The sequence below is a fragment of the Vanellus vanellus genome (assembly GCF_965231255.1).
Source record: "Vanellus vanellus genome assembly, chromosome: 3".
NCBI lineage: Eukaryota > Metazoa > Chordata > Aves > Charadriiformes > Charadriidae > Vanellus > Vanellus vanellus.
In genome coordinates, this window is record NC_138907.1 from 3344196 (window position 1) to 3361563 (window position 17368).

The 17368-nt window shown below is 37.6% G+C and overlaps 1 long non-coding RNA gene across 1 annotated transcript in view; it reads left to right on the forward strand.

Annotated features, from left to right (window-relative positions):
* The window catches only part of LOC309670140, a 94404-nt gene that overhangs the window by 35838 nt on the left and 41198 nt on the right, over nucleotides 1-17368 (forward strand). The window contains exon 3 of the long non-coding RNA XR_014268973.1: nucleotides 14556-14688. This is a non-coding gene — a long non-coding RNA (uncharacterized lncRNA). The remainder of the gene's footprint in view (nucleotides 1-14555; nucleotides 14689-17368) is intronic.

A 17368-nucleotide genomic window follows, 5' to 3' on the forward strand; every position in this document is an offset into this window, starting at 1 on the left:
ACACAAAGTGAAAAGATCTTTTTCTGAAAAAATACACTAATGTGTCTTTCTCTTTTTAAAGAAAAAAATCACACCTCAAAGTTGACTTGGAAACCCGTAGAGTTATTTTTTGTGTAAATATTAAAATAAATTTTAAAAATGCTTTTGGATTGCTGTCTGCATAAATCCCAGCAGATATTTCTGAAGTGCACTAGCAAAGGAGTTTCTCATTATTTGTAAAATCATTTAATGACTAGTTAACAGAACCTTAAAATTTGCTGTCAGCGTAAAATATGTTTTCATGGTATTTATAAAGCACATAAAATAGGGGTTTGTCTTGTAGTATCTTGTGTTACGTGTATCACTTAGTCCCGTGCGCTTTATGGGATTGTGCACTTTCTCTACATTTTTCATGCCAGATGACACAAGATTGCTGTTAGAGGTATGGGGTGATTAAATTTACATATGAATGGGGGAATTTGCACTGATATTTGACTTCCAGTCTTATGGAAATTACTAGCATCCAATTTGGCAGAAGTAAAATTACTGACCTTTCAAATGTTCATTTGCCTTCAAGTGTCCAGTGGGATCAATATAGGCATTGCTGTCTATATTTTATATCACTGCCTAACACTTTGGAATAGTTTGAGTTCCTCAATTCCTTCCCATGGATACCGGTATTCACAGCATATCAAGAGTTAGTTATTTCTGATAGACTTCTACATTTTTTCGTGCTTTGTCTTCCATGAGTTGCTTAGTCCTCTTTAGGAAAACTTTTACTCAAAAATGTCCTTGATTAAATAACAGTGAGATCATTTTCTTTGCTTGTAACTTTTAATCTTGTAATCTTCTCTGGAAGGGTCTAAACAATCAAATAGTTTTGAGAAGAGACTTCTTCAGGTAGTCTCCTTCCAACAGCCTTAATAGTTTTCTAAAAATAAACTGAAAATAGGAACCCATTCTACTAAACTGGTCAATAAGAGCTAATTTCTAGACTGCAGTCATCCAATACACAGTTTCAAGTGATGTACTTGGCACTTACGTGCTCCCAACTGGAATTTTATGAATAAGGTGGAAAGGAAATTTTAAGAATTTGAAAAAAAGATTAGTCATCTCATCTAAAGATAGTAATAAAATTGGATGACTGTAGTTTTCATAACAAAGCATGTTTGTACGACTTTTAGTGTAGTCCAACTAATCTAATACGTAATGGGATGGGCTAGAGAAAATAGACAGTGTCTTCTAAATGATTCTGTATGTCCCTCTTTCATATCCACTATTGTGACCTGACAAACCTTTTATTCAAATTTAGTCAATCTTGAGTGTCAATTGAACATTTTCAATTCCAAACTTGCATTTTATTGAGTTGAATGGTCAATATGGACAGAAAGGCATGGTTTTCCCAATAAAAGGAGGAGTAATTTCTGAGGTAGCTATAGTAGTTACGAAAAGCTATTTTCAGCAGACAGAAATGCTGAACATAATGGTCACACATTATCTACTTCACAAAGATGAAAAAGGATCTCCCTTCTCTTAAACATGTATCTGTCAAGGATGCTAATTTCTGTATCTGACCTTCTACATACACTAATGCCTTCTGTGGGGCAGACTTTAGGCTGACACAAATTGCCCCAGTTTCATAACAACAGCTTTGGCAGTACAGACCAGCTGGGTATCTGCTTCAACATACTCAGTTTTCATCTAACATACTGATTTCTTACAATTCTTTTAACTCAAATAGGCTGTACGTTTTTGACAGTTACTATTTAATAAAAGCCCAGCCATTAAGAACAAGGTTGAAAAAGGAAAATCTGCACAGAGAGAGGGGGAAAAGCGTGCCCAATCCAGCAATTGACTAACAGATAAGATTAGAAATAGTAGTAAGACTGCTCTTACCTGTCTTTCATAAACTCACTGTTTTTCCTTGTGTTAATAGAGCTAAATCCTTTCAAAGCTTTTTTTTTTTTTCAATAACCTCTGATGCCTGGTTTTACGTCTGTGAATCTGTGGACATTAATTTGTTATTAACAGCAATGTTACCTGCTAGAACACATGATGTGCCAGAGCTAAATAATGGGAGCAAGTTATTAACACTTCAAGGTTGACCCGCCCTTTATCCCAGAATTTGTTCTGTATGTCTTCTTATTGATCTGACTCATGCAGCTTTTTGTCACCTGGGAATTAACAATTCAATGTTTTATTTGACCATTTATCTCTTTAGCAAAATTGTTGCAATCTCTTTGACCTTTAAAATGTTTATGACAAGGTGTTTGCAGTTAATTGCGCTCATAAAAGAGTAAAGCCCAGATCAGGTCTAATATGTGCAAGGAGTCAACCAAGACTTCCTTACAAAAACATTCTAAGCTATAATGTATTTCATTTATTTGCAATATAATTAAAAGAAATAAAAATTTCCTATACCAGGAGGACTGGTACGAGGGACAGCAACTTGTGCTAAGACCACAAAAATAACACCGTAACAATTCTCAGTTGCTACTTATTCTCTTGTGGGGGAAGCATCAACTGAGGGTAGAAATTATCAAAAAATAGAATTGTGTATTGAAACTGCAATTTTTAAGGGGGTGCACATATGTTTCTTGTTTTTTGCAATTGATGCCTGCTGGGGGAACAATTTTGCAGGCATCCCCTGCATGTTTGCATTACCTAAGCAGTAACTTTGATGTTGCCATGTGCCATTTTAGTCTGTATAATGGAGAGGGCACAGTATATTGGGCTGAGATTGACAGGTCAAGCCTGCCAAGTTTGTTACCCCTGGCAATGCCTTCCCATAATCACTATCACAAGGTGATCACAACCCTCTGTCCAGCTGCTCTGTCCTGTACCTCCAAACTGTGTCCTCAGACATCACACATCTCCGACACCTTCCAGTCACACTCTCGCTCTATTTTCCGCAGTCACCCTATTCCTACCAATGGCTGTGGACAGAGATGATGGTCCCTGGGCTCCTTCTGCTGTGCAAAAGGGCATGTTCCAGGTAGGGAAGAAAGTTGTAAGGCTTTATCCTGGGGACACAAACACACGATGGTAGAGGGAGCAGCACTGACCACGCAGAGGCAGGGCTACAGCTGGGGGACTCTATGTGCAGTGCTGCAGATTTGGCAGCCTGGGGATACTGTTATCATTTCAGCTCCTTGGGCTGTCTGTGTTGCACGGAGGTCAGTGCAGCCACCGTCACAACCCTTACTCAGCCCCTAGAAGAGCCCATCTCACGCTGTTTGGCAGCATCACTTATGATCTCTTTTTAGGCACCCCAATAAATTGCTAATCTGGTATAAATCTGCATCCTGCTGGTAGAATTAATGAGGTCACCCCAATTTCTTCAGCTCTTGCACTGGTTTATGCCTCCTACCTTGTGTGTATGAATATGGCAATATGGAAATGACTGCACTGACAAAACATTACAATTATATAAAGACACTGTGAAAAAAGTGAGTTCAGTGGTACAGCAGTGTGAAATTTCAGGAAAGAAGACAAAAACCTCACTAAAACAAATACTGTGAAAAGAAAACCAGTCACTCAAGAATCCTTGAATTGTATTCTTAACTAGTAAAATATTTTTATATATGTTCATGAGTGAGTAACTCTAAAAGTCTATTTTTTCCATGTATGTACTACAGCTCTCGTGCTATCAGAGTAAAATGCAGACTTGTGGCTCCTCCAGCTGTGCATTTCCCACAGCTAACCGAGCACATGTTCAATGTACTTTCCTGTAATTTTCAAGGCCTCGCTTTAAATGATAAGGCCTGAGGTGCTTGGCTTATTCACATCTGCTGCTTTCCTGGAGGTCAATCACACAGTTCTTCATTCAAGAAGTAATGGGGTCTTACAAAGGAAAACAATTATTTCACTTGAAATCTATTGATCTGGTTTCTGTGGTTCATGTGGTGTTTTGGGTGCAGAACAGTTGCTTGAAACAATTTGAGATCAATTCAAGTGTAACTGAATCAATAGATAACCATAACTGAAACGCACTACTCTTGTTTTTTATAAGAATATGTTTTTTGCTACCAATAGTAATGTGAGAATGCTAAGAGTGATCAAGACAGAAGGTCGAAATTAGAAGCTCTTAAGCGTGAGTGAAAAATACTACTTCTAGCATCAAATTTCAGTCTAAAGGAAAGCTGAGACGTGAATAGCGTTATGAAAACAGTGATTTGTTATTTTTAAAAGCATTTTTATAAAAGCTGTCCAAAGGTTAGGCTAATTTCTTTTCCGTTCTGAGTATCAAGTTATTGCCAGATTTATGATATTGTAGAGATTGTTGCTATCTTTAAATAAGTTTGCTGCAAGAGGGCAAAATTTGCAGTTTTTAATTACATTACTTTCACAATAAATCCTGGTGCTAGAAATTTGTGATTTTATAACCAGGTTTCCTTTCTATATTGCCAACACAGTTTGGTTTTATTTTACTCGGTTTTCTGTTTGCTCCAGTTCTCTTTTCTGTTGAGAGTTTATTCAGGCAGAAAATTTCTGACCATTCAAAAGAAGTTTGAAAACAATGGATGAGGAAAGGCAATCGGGGTATCAGAAGATGTATTTTGACATTAACTCTTTGTCTGCTGCCAGAGTACTAGCTGACAACCAAACAAATGGAGCAGGGGAAGCTTTTGTTATTAAACATTCCACATAACCATTTACTCCCCCAACATAGAGAAATATTTTTCTGAAAATCTTTCCTGTAAAATACTGAATACTGATAGAAGTCTGGTGGACACTGAAATAGGCAAGTTTGTTTTCAGCTCTGTAGAATGTTTCTGTAAATTACTTATTCTGGTGGGCTAAGAACTTTTTAGGATCTAGAGGATGAAGAATAACTAATTTTCTGAATCCTCCATTTCTGTGGGCAAGAACAGAAACTGTAGGAAAGCAATGCACAGTTAGTAAAGAATAAAAAGTGGCAGGCAAAAAGTTTAAAAGTCTTTTTATCCTTTTCTGAAATTCATTTTGCTTGAGAAAAAGTAGTGCTTTTGCATCTTGCTAGTTTGCTTTCCTAAAATAAGGATTTGACAAATGATTGGTAGTGGCTGTGGGGAGAAATCTGCTCTATTACAAATATACACTACAATAGATTTTCACAAAAGACTGTTAAAATTTTAGTGCTGTTTAAGCAAGCTTTTGGATGCATAATTGAACCTGGAAAGGATGTTTTGGATAGGCACGGGATATTGAACTGTTTTGCATGCAGAAATGCCTTTTGTATGCAGAAATATAGATACCTACATGCATAAAATATTGCACACAGAGATGAGGTTGATTTAGCCCTGTGTATCTTAGTAGTGTGAACTGCCTTAAGCAAATTCAGGGAGATGCTTGAGATACTCTGTTATGAATTTAGCTAGTCATTAGGTCTTGCCCAAACTTACTGTTTTCATCAAAATAGTCTAACGACAGTATCAGCAAGAATAAAATCCAGTATGATACTTATTTTAGTGCCTTTTGGATCATCAGTATGGACTGGTGACTGAATTTTATATTTTTAAAGACATGTTTTTCACTTAGATTTATTATTTGACCCATGTTGTCTGACCTAGCTCAACTGAATGGTAATGAGAGGTGTTGCAGAAATGGGTAAGAGATGAGCAGCAAGTAGTGATGAGCTGGTACTAGAAGGGGAAACAGGGGGGGCAGGAGAAGGATGATTGGAGTAAAAAGGCAAGGACAATACATGAAACATTAAAAAGTGTTGCAAGGCATAATTAACACAGAGACAGAAAGACTTGGGAAAAGAGAGAGTTTGTAGACATAGTAGTGACTGTAAAGTGAGCCACTTCCAGACCCGGTGGATCACACGCATCGCAGATACTCAAATGCTGCGCATATATACATTTTCACTTTGCATTGCTGTCGAGGTTAATCACACAGTTTGTGTAGTGGCTACCTAAGAGTCTGTGATGTTAGCTAGACAAACAACATTAGCCCCAGAGTCCAGTGCTACTCTTGTTCATCCAAACTTCTGCCATTCTTGATTTCTCTGGTGTGTTAGGGCTTGCTTTGACTTCATTGCTGTTACCTGGTTCACTGGTGTAAGACAACGCAAAGCTAGTGACAGGGTCCTTAATATAGAATCATAGAATTGTTTGGGTTGGAAGGGACCTTAAAGATCATCTGTTTCCAACCCCCCTGCCATGGGCAGGGACACCTTCCACTAGGCCAGGTTGCTCAAGTCTAGTGGAAGGTGGTATGTCCGCTACGAAAGTGAAGTGGCCATGGAAAAGATCCCCAAGTACTGGGTTCAAAAAGGAATGGTATGAATTGTTTAATCCATAAGGGCTACCTTATAGGAAGAAACTCTGGCATAGAAAGTCCTTGAACCACAAATTGCTGGATGCTGCACTGTCTTTGCCATATCATCTGCTTCGTGCCACTGCCAGAGAAAGGACTCCAGGTTTAGTCTAACTGGTTTGGCTGTGCAGTCCCTAGGAGAGGCTACAGGTATTGGGCAGTGGTCAGTAAAGGCTTCCTACTGCTGTAACCTGAAATTAGGTGCAGGAGCTGTAAGAACGCACAATCTGTTAACTACTACTGAAAGTAGTTGTACTGTGCCTGAGTTGCATCATCTGATGCAACTTGCATGAGATTGAAAGAAGTTTTTATAATGCAATAAAATGTATGAAGAGTTTAAATTTTTGTTTGTTGATCTTAAAATTGGAAATCTAAAATTAACCACAGCATTTCTGCTGCACTGGATGAAGATGGAGGTAAACAATATTTATGACTTGTTGCTCAAATTATTGTTGCTAAAGAAAATCACCCTGTACAAGCTGTTAGTGCTCTCTTTTCCAGAAAGATTAGTGGTATATCAATCTCAGGTCTTCAGGCTGAGCTCAAAAAAGTAGGCAAGCCCTACTTTTTTTCCAAACCAGATAACACTGAAGGCCGCTGTCAGTTTTTCAACATTGCTTACTGACCAGCTCCAGAGATCATCTGTTCAGTATTAGAGTTTCTGCTGAACAACTATTGTGATGTTGAACAGCTGTGGACCTGGTGGCTCCATGACTTTCAGAAACCTACATCACTCAGAAGAAATAACGCATTCGTTCATCTCCTCCTGCAATGGAAACCAACCCTCGTTGTCCTACACTTCATAATTTCATTTCCCTCTGGATGTAACTTCCTCTAAATTTAGGGATAATCTCTTACCTCTTGACGTGTTCAACTTGAATGACTCCATAGCTGCTGCAGTGCAGAATGGAGAGCATGGTTCTGCAGCACAGAGTGCAGAGAAGGATTGTCCTCGTAAACACTGCCATGTGAGTGAGAACCGTGCCAAACTGTGTGGGCAGTTGTTACGTGCCTATCTCGTGTACAGACCTTCAGTGGTATCTGTAAGTATAACGTTATGAACAGATCTTCCCAATTAAGAGTCCTAATCTAAGGAATAATTTTGGAAAAGAAAATTGGAGTTAATATTCAACCTGGGTTTGTTTCCTTTCACCTTTCTTCATTTGAATGACTTCCAGTTTAATTGCAAAGTTAAAATGTGCTATCCTCAGAACAAAATTACTTTTACTATGAGGTAAATAATGCTAAGGAGAAATGGTAATGTTGGTTTTCATTTAACATATCAAGTGGAATATCACAATTCATTTAGGTAATAGACTGCTACAAAGACTAATTAGAAACTGTGAAAGTCAGGAATCATAAGGAGTAGTGAATCTTCTAATTAGCTGGGATTTAAAAGCTGACAGAAAATCAAGATGCTGAGGGTCACAGTGTGGAAGAAAGTACTTGTCACAGGTGAACATACATGCCATACTAGGGTATGTGGGTTTCCTGCATGTGCTTTTCCTGGTGACACTCAAATAAACACACAGATACCACAGTCCACTTGCTATCTGCCTTTATGGCATAAGGGCTTAAGCAGAAACAATAGCGTATTAGACTAACGTTGATGTCTTTCTCCTTTACCTGTTGTAAGAGAGAGTTGTCCAGTCTCATGTTGTTTATGGGATAGACCTTGAAGGAATGAAGTGGGAATGATGGAGGAGCAGTGTACCCTGTGGCTCCCTGTGATCTGTACTCTGGTCAAATAAATGCCAGGAAAAGCCAAAGTCATTCCCAAGAAGGTTCAGGAACAACCAACCTTTCAGTTAGGCACAAACTTGTGATAGTCAGAGATTGCAGTAGTCGGTCCTAAGGCAGGTTATAAATATTTACTAATCTTACTATGAAATGGGAAATTGTTAGTGAAGATTGGGTTTTTTTCTGAGATAATGTGAAGTTGTCAGCTTTTTTCATCTGCATGTTTTCCAGTTTTAGCATTTGGGAAACCTATTTACCTTTCCTTTATGATACTTTGGGTGCCACAGTTTTTCTTTCAGCTCCAAGACAGCTTTCCTTGCTGTTTTTTTTCCACTGTGACCATCTGCAAATATGTATGCGGATGGATTGGTGTATTTCTGATTAAGAGCTGTGAGATACAAAATGTGTTTTTTGCTTTGAGCACCATTAATCATGCTCTTTGAAAGCCCAGGTTAAGTGCATGAGCACTACACTACAGTTGGAATATATTTATCTTCATATGACTAATACAACAGTACTTTTTATATAAAATATATTTAATACTTTAGGAGAAGTATGTTGCTATTAAGTGCGTGGTATGGAAGGTGATCAGAGAGACCACTATTTCTAATGTAAAAATTATAGTAGTTCACTCCAGGTTTCTAGCTGTACGTGGCCAGTTGACATTTTGGGTCCAAATTTGGAGAAGCAGTTTAAAGCTTTGCTTTTTAGTTTTCAGAAAGCCTGTTCTACACTACTCAAAATAAGGCATTATTCCTAATAACATCAGTTGATTATAGAATTTGTGACGGCAAAGTCAACGCACCTGAGGGAACCAATGGGAAAGAGAAAGTTTAAGAATAGTCGTGGACATTACAATGACCAGGGAGGCTCCGGAAGATCAAAAACCTAATGGACAGCCACACTCATGGCTGACATTATTACAAGAAACTTTCAGCTGGTCATCCTGCGTCTTCCAGAGATGCAGCTAGTGGCCAGCCTATGTCGTATTTAGCACCCTGCAGCATAGGAAGGGGACTGTGTGCGGGAGCTAGTGCTCACACATGCACTTACTTTGGTTGGAGTCCCAGTGGGACATCTTCCTTTCCTCCCTATGTTACAGGAAATCTTTTTCTTCTTTTCCTTCAGTGTTGTGGAAACTATTTTTTCAAACTTTTGCAAAGCTTTTTTAGCTGGAGAGGCCTCTGCTGTCTGAAGACTTGAAGAGCTTTAAATTTCAGGTGTCCCACCCTGGGGAAATATTTGCACTGAGAGGTTGAGAGCAGGCGTTATAGGAAAAGTTGGTGAAATGTGTGAAACATCAGGAAACAGCTTCAACATTTTGGGGTTTCCAGTTGTTCTTTTCACCTAAAACCTATGCAATTTTGAAGCTGCATGAGCACAGAGTGACAAAGGAAGGCTGTATTTGGGAGAGAAGTGCATGTTTTTGAAGAGTAGGTGGTTTTCAGAGATGTTGTTTTTCAGTCTCTGCTTATTATAAAACAACAATAGAAACTCAAGGAAGATTTCAAAGCAAAAAGTTGCCTATGCAGTCAGTCTTCTCTGAGTCTGTGCCATTTTCAGTCATTGTTTGCAGATGCAAAGTGTATCCAAATAACCATTTACAAATCATTAGTAATTGTGGTACCCTACCAGAGATTTACTAATGGAAAAGGCAGCTGAAATTTGTATTTTAGTAGTGTTTTTTTCCATTTCTGTCTTTTAAATCTATATAAATGCTTGTAGGTATATCATATCATTGTGGCTTTTAATGATTCAATACCAAGTGTGAAGGGCTGCATTTGGCCATTAGAATGTTAAGTGAATAAAATTGGATACGATATATTTTAAATTAATGATGAAAAACTAGTGAATAAATGTTCCTTGGCTCTCTGGCTTGACAGTGTCAGCGCTTTGTGGCCCTAGTCATTGTTTATGTGTCCTAGGGAAGCAGGTTAATCCAGGACAGCTGTCTGAATTTGTTTGGAACTTCCCTGGATTTTTTAATCTAGCCCTGGGTGTTTATGTGTTCTCCTGAAAGCCCAAGTTTTTCAGTACAGATGGGACAGTAGGACTTCTAGTACTCCAGATGTTTGCAGAGAAGTTCCCTCAACTCTTGTGTCCGTTCTGCTCTATCAACTCTGTATGCTGATGCCTCCCAGCAGGGCAGAAGGGAAAGGGACTGTGAACAGTTATCTTCACTCAAGTGAGAGTGAAAATTTGGGAAATTCAGAATGCATGGATCATTAATAGTTGGAAATTCCTAATTTCCTCACAGAAAAAAGACCCGCTGCTCCTTCCCAGACTAGAATTTACGTGGTGAAAATCTGGTGCTAGTGAAATCTGGCCATTGGTAGTCTGTGCCTTTTTGCTGTCTGAAACTGGCACACTTCCTAGTGTCACGATCAGAAAAAGATAAATGGAAATCCCCTTTCCAACAAATTTAGCGTCTTAATTATTTTAGCGAATTGTAGGATTATAAACAGAGTTAAGAACAAATTGTAACTATGTGGTTGCTACATAGAGTAATTTCATAATTGAATTACAATGGAGTGCCTTTAACAAACAGCTTTTCATAACATAGTACGTTTGATTCTCGTATATGAAATTTTAATTCTTAGATTCCGGTGTTTGAATCTCTTTGATGGTGGATAGTCCCTATAACACATTTATCCTTAATTTAATGATATTGTCTGCAATCCTGTTTAACACGATTTGTATTTGGGAATTAATATTTGAACCTTTGAAGGCAGCAGTTGCTGTACCTGGGGAAGTATAACTTCTGAACAAAGAAAGACCTGCCCAAAGAGAGAAGGTTTGGAGGTCCTTTGGCTTACCCCCAGCGTGCTGTGTGTAGCACAGATGGTTAAACAGTGTTACAAGGCTAGAGTCTGATAATTCTGTTTTATGATCGTCTATTTGTCTACCACCTCTTTGATGTGAAAGTGGTATAGCAAGTATTCAATAATTTACATACTGTACAATATAGCCAAATATAAATGATGCATTATTCTTCCATTTAGCCCCATTTGAATTGATTGATTACCAAATCTTCCATTTATCATTTATCAGCATTGTGATTATTTATAACTTTTGCTGAGTTTACGAATTAATGCATCAATCAAGAAGCTGAGTTGCACTTCCCCAATTTATAATGGATATTTTAATGATCAGTACCTGATCCTTTTATTACTTGTTTATTTAATTTTGTCAACATTGAGCTTAAAAAGAGTAGCCAGAAGATATGAAGCTAAAGCTAAGTCTGAGAAAGATGACAACCCCCTTTTTTTTAATCTTGCTTTGCATTACTGACTTTTACTATTGTAATATTTACTTAAAAGCATACAACAAACAGTAAAAACAATACCGTTAATTTTAGTAATGAGGTCAGTGGTGCCTGGGAGTCCACTGGGGACGTTAAATTTCTAGCAGAGAGAGGAGCCGAGCCCTCTGCCCAGCCATGAGTGTTGGTGCAGGGGCCGCAGGCGGGGGGCATGCCGACTCCTGATGGTCCAGGTGGCACTTGTACCTGGAGACCCGCCAAACACCCTAAGATCCAGCCTGCGCACCTCCAGTCCTGATGCCTGGTGATTCAAATCAGTAGTGGAGGTCCACTGGCTGGGGTTTCGCTTAGTCTTAGATGTTGGGATTTTTTTATGGACCAGGTCTCTGTTGAAAGCTGGTTTACACTTGGAATGTGTTTCCACTCTGTAAGTAGGGTGAGAGCTAAACACTTTATGCTGGAGACACTGGCATGCCACCAGCCTGCTTTCCTTCCCCTGAATCCATGCAAAATCCTTATTTACCCCGATCAGCTCCCTGGCTTTCTCTGCAGTTCAAGTCGGGCTTTCTGTCCTCCATCCCCACCATTCTCCTGATCTGATGGTTATTCCACAGGAGGCTTAAAGAAGGGGCCAGGCCTGATACACCGAGTGCTAAAGTCTTCCCTAGTTAAAACCCATGATCCTAATTCATTCTTTTGAGTGAAGCAAGTGATATTAGCGATGAATTTGAGGCTAGTGAGACAGACAACATGGGGGTGCTGGCCCTCCTAAACATTTCTTATTTGAGTTGGAATATTGTTAAAATTTGTTGAATAGAGAAATCACAGAATAGGTTCTTTTTGGGTATTGATAGCTTTCATGTTTAATCACTATGCAACCTTCTGTGGTTGGGCTCACCTAATTGCATTCTTTTTAAAAATTGCTCTAATAGTCAGTAGCACAACTGAAAACTGTGGAGATGTACGCGGTGTGTAGCTCACTGGGCTTTTGCCCTATCTGCTATCCTTATTAACATTTGTTCTGCTAAAAGAAAAGAAGATTGAACATAAAAAACTGAAGGTCGTCCATACAGTTGTCTCAATAGCAATCTGTGTGACTTTAACCCTGTTGAGGAAAAGTAATTACCCTTTGGCTTCTGATGACCTCAACTAACCTTTGTTGAAGGACCAGAGAAAATAAAGGCTGACCAACAGCCTGCCCTTCCTGCCCTGTGGTTAACCCGCTCTGGGAATGAAGAACACCCTCAACAATAGAACGTGAAAATGTTGCCATGGAAATATCATTGGAAGAAGAAACAAAAATCTATTACAATTAATAGTGTTTTATTAGGTGACTCCGATAGAACTGTTTAATCCATGGAAGTTGCTCTATCTTAAGATCTGGGGGCAGAAAATTTCAGGAGGAATAAAAGAGGGAGGGAGAAGGTACCTCTTTAAAAATTCAAGAGCTGTTGACGGAGCTGGGATGGTTTGCATGAGATAAAAAAATCCGTTAGATGTTGCACACTAAGTACGGAAATGATAGCAAAGAATAAATGCAATTACAGCAATTGCAAATGATAACTGCCAGCTATCCAACTGGTCAGGAGGTGTGTTGATACACAAATATTTTGGTTTTGTTATATGACAAATAACAAGGGTTGTTTATCTTTTCATATTTTTTTCACAATACTAAGGCCCTGCCTAGAGAACAGCAGGTTATTTGCAGAGTGTGTGCTGCTTTTGTGTGGCATTTTCAAAATCGGGTTCTATGATGCTTTCGGTTTGATTTTCTTTTTTTTTTTTTTCACCTTATACCGTTTATTAAATTTGACACCTTTTGCTGTATATTGCATTTCTGTTAAATTCACTGGTCTACTTTGGTGCGTGTTATGCTAAATCTTGTGCTGTTCATTGTCCCCAGTAACTGGTAGTTTCAGCTGGAGCTGACAGTGCTGCACATTTTCAGAAGTAGTTCAGGAGTTTGTAACAAATATCGATGGTCCTTTGACCAGACAAAGACAAAAAATTGTGAAGACAAAAAATCTACATGTTGCTGATCCACAGTATTCCAGTTTCTAGAGCACGATAAAGCATTTCAATTAAGTAAATTCTGTGACATTTCCTTATTCGTGTGACAAATTACAATACTTTAATTAATGTAGGAAAAAGTTTTAAATGCGTATTTAAATGTGTGTGTACCTAAACAATTTTAAATGACCATATTGCTTTTAAGAGAAGTAAGAAATTTTAGCAGGTTTATTTTAAGACATATTAATACACAGTCCTATGCATATATTTTCTGTTATTGCAAATGAATTCATTTGTTACAACACGTCTTTTAAGAATGTTGCAGAAAGTCATACATCAGCTTCCTTTTTTCGGTCTTGTTCCGAAAGCACAAATATTTAAAATGCTAAGAAGATGACAACTGAAATACTTTCATTAATATTATGGATAATCTCACCGTTAGTGTAAATGGGAGCAAGTCTGTGCCCTAACTGGATATTTCTTCTGGTAAAAGCTGAAAGCATGCTAAGGAAAGGACTTGCAGTAAACATCATATTAAAATCTTTTCCTTCTTTTAAAATGGTGAATAAGATATTTTTTCTCCAGTATTTTTGTGTGTTATCTTCTATTAACACAGCTGTGAATTTTCACCCTGAGAGTACTCTTTAACTTAAGTAGATTTTCAAATGGTAATTGGAAAAGAGAACATAGTATGCTGGATAGAAACAAACATTTATTTGTACGTGAAAAAGACTTTCACGTGAAACATTAAAATAATTTCCTATATTGAAAATATTACAATTTTCTTAATCTTTTCCTCATTGTAACAGTATTATTTAGTTTTTAAAGTTTGTTTGCCATTTGAAATCTTTGAGCACGGAATGCACTACGTCTAGGTGCAGAATTACAGTAATCATAGTGCACCCTGCCTTTTGTTTATAAAACATAAACTTGTCTGTTGCTTTAAAATGAACTGTCTGCTGCTATATTCATTTACATCTCTTTGAACACTTAAAAAGGCTTTGGTCAGGTTTCTTTAACTGCATAAGCTTGTATTTCGAGTTATCAAACCAGTGGAGGTCCAGGATCAAAGCAATGTGCTTTCATTAATTTTCAACAATAATTTCCATGTCACTGGCTCCAAATCATTGTTTGCTCGTATAACTCACCTGGTCGTGGTGCTGTGGAGAGCTATTACCTGTTTCGTTGACTGTTTCACTCTTTCCCTTGGGCTGGTGCCAAGATTTTCATGTTATTCCCTCTCCATTTCCAAATGCTGTAGGTCCATGGCGTTCTGGCTGGAGCTCAGAACAAAAGTCGAGGAAGTCCATCATAATTTGTGGAGTTTCTGTTGCTGTGTTTATTGAAGAGAGAGAGAAAGCAGGAGGAGAAGAATTACAATGTGTTGTTCAAAGGTAAGCGTATTGATAACCTGCTTGGTTGTCAGTACTTTGAAGAGTTTGAGAAATCCCCTTAAATTATGCACATCATATTATTTCTACATTAGAAGTAGTTTGTAAGGTGTCTTCACTTGTGGACTGTGTTCTGTCATGCTTTAATTGGCTACACCTTTTTTTCATTTTAGCCTAACATAATTCCAAGGCCTTAGAAATGGTTTGATTTATCAAGATTTTAATTTGTGGGATTAATAAAGATAGAGGACTGAGTGATCTAGGAACCGTTACTTGTTACTGTTGTTGAGTATTTACCACAAGAAGAATTTTCTGACTGAATTAGTAATGAGCTGTATATACTTATTCTGATTTAAAACATGTTTCATACTTTCATTCTCTGAAATATACTGTGGTCTGCCATTGTCAACTGAATGAGAAATTAAAGACAAACTTTATTTATAGAGTATTATTTTACTGCATCACTGTTATTTTGATATGTCCATACAGGTGTATGTTATGTTATGCTAACCATAGTGTAACTTATATAAAAGAACTAGGTAGGTAATATCAAAGCAATATAGTCAGAAATGTTTTTCATTAAAATGCAAAGTCTGGTCACATGCAATCACATTCTTTAGAAAACAAAACCCTGTTTATGTTAAATTAAATTTTGTTCATATGTTTCTTGTTATTTTCACCATAAAACATACAAATGTAGTTTGGTAGCTAATGATTAATCTTGCTAGCATATGTAATATCACACATATGTTGTGGGAAGTCAGAAATGAAATTATTTCTGTGTTATTCTGACCTGATAAATTCACAGACATCTGTAAAATGCAAGGCTTCTAAACATATCACAATTCTTAAAGCCTTAATTGATCTAACATTGCATAACTGGTGTATTTAACTAGTGGCCTCCTATTGTTCTATAGCATTCTCTAAAAATATTATGCCTTTCAAGAGAAAGACTGACAATACCAAGGTTTAAATGTTGTAGGGAGAAAAGAGCATTGAGTCAGTCATCAGTGGTAATTGCGGCAGAAATATTAATTATAACAAGATTACTTCATGGCAAACTACAACATTGAGAGTACTGAATGAACATCTGATTCTCAAAAATGTAAATACAGTCTGACTATCCAAGGCATTGCAAAAATGTTTACGAATTATTTTAGCAATTTGCACGAACTACAGAGAGGTATTTTTAATAAAATAGTATGGCATTTCTGTAGCAAATTACTGTCGCTTTAAAGTAATCTTCTAGATATTAATAGTACAGCAATAAAGCATTGAATATAGTTTGAATAAGTGTTTATTGGTAGCCTACATCACACAAACAGATAAGTAAATTTTATCTAGATGATTTTGTTTTTAAATCAACAGCAGTATTAGATATCCTAAAAGTTACCACAGTCATTAAATACCTTATAGTGCTGTATCCCTGGTAATCCAATTTACAAAACTATATTCTCAGCAGAAACTCCTGGGGTATACAGTAGTTCTCTTCAGTGAGCCCTTCCTGCTTTTTCTTGTCATGAAGCAGTGATGGCACATTTTATTCCTGTTGATAATTTGACTCTCTTTAAACTAGTTCTTGTTGACCCACTGGATTGGTCTTTATTAGGGTGGAGGTAGCTGGAAGACTGAAGTACTGCAGACCATATATCATTCTTCCTTTTTTACTGTACCTTAATATTCAACATAGCATCATTATTCTGAGGCAAAAAGAGAAATGCTGGTCCATCATATATTCCACATATTGCTAGTCTTTCCTCTATGTCCTGCAGTGCTAGAGAGGGGGATTATTGCTGCAGAAAAAAAAATCTGGCCATAGTGTAGGAATAATCACTGCAGTCCAGCTCACCCCCACACCTCTCTTTCTCTCTCTCTCCTTCTCTCTCTCTCCCTCTGTTTGAGGCCCCAGCTGATTCAGTCTGCATCCATCCATACATAAATCATTGCCCTTATTCTATTGGTTACATGGTACATGGCAAGTATTGATTTTTTCCGTTGCCTCATTGCTGGAGAACCCATGGTTTTTGTGAGACTGAAAATGCAAAAATTTTTGCTGGAGATCTTGTCAAGGTACAAAAATGACAAGCGAGGAGGGTGCTATTTTAAGGTTTGTGTGACTTAAAAATCTTCACCTTCTCTGTTCTACTCTACATTTGCCTGTGTCCCAAAAAGTCGTGGCTTGTTTAATCACTACTGCTTTAGGTAGGCTTACTGGCTAAACAGCAGGAGAATAAGCAAACAGAAACAGGGCCTGGCCGTTCCGAGGAAGGCATTGCCTAATTATTAAAAGTTTAATTATCTTCTGAAACATTAACAAAAAGATAAAGAATAATATGAAAATAATGCCATTTTAAGGGAAGAAATGAATCCTAGGCACAAGATGATAGTGTGTTGTACACAAATGAACATTTGTTTCTTTTCTGTGTAACACAGAGATATAATATTGTGCTTAATTCTTGAGATAGGTCTTTGTAGCAGTTTGAAACATATTTACTAACCCTTTATTGGTACGATTGCTGTATTGAGTTAATTTTTCTCAGCATTCAAAGCTGCCTGAAAATGTCTCACAAAAGATGGCACCTTGTTTCCTCAAAAAAGTATTTTTAGGAATAGGAAGAATGGGTTATGAGACAGATTATGAGATGTTCTCCTTCAGTAATAGACAATTCCCTGGTATAACACT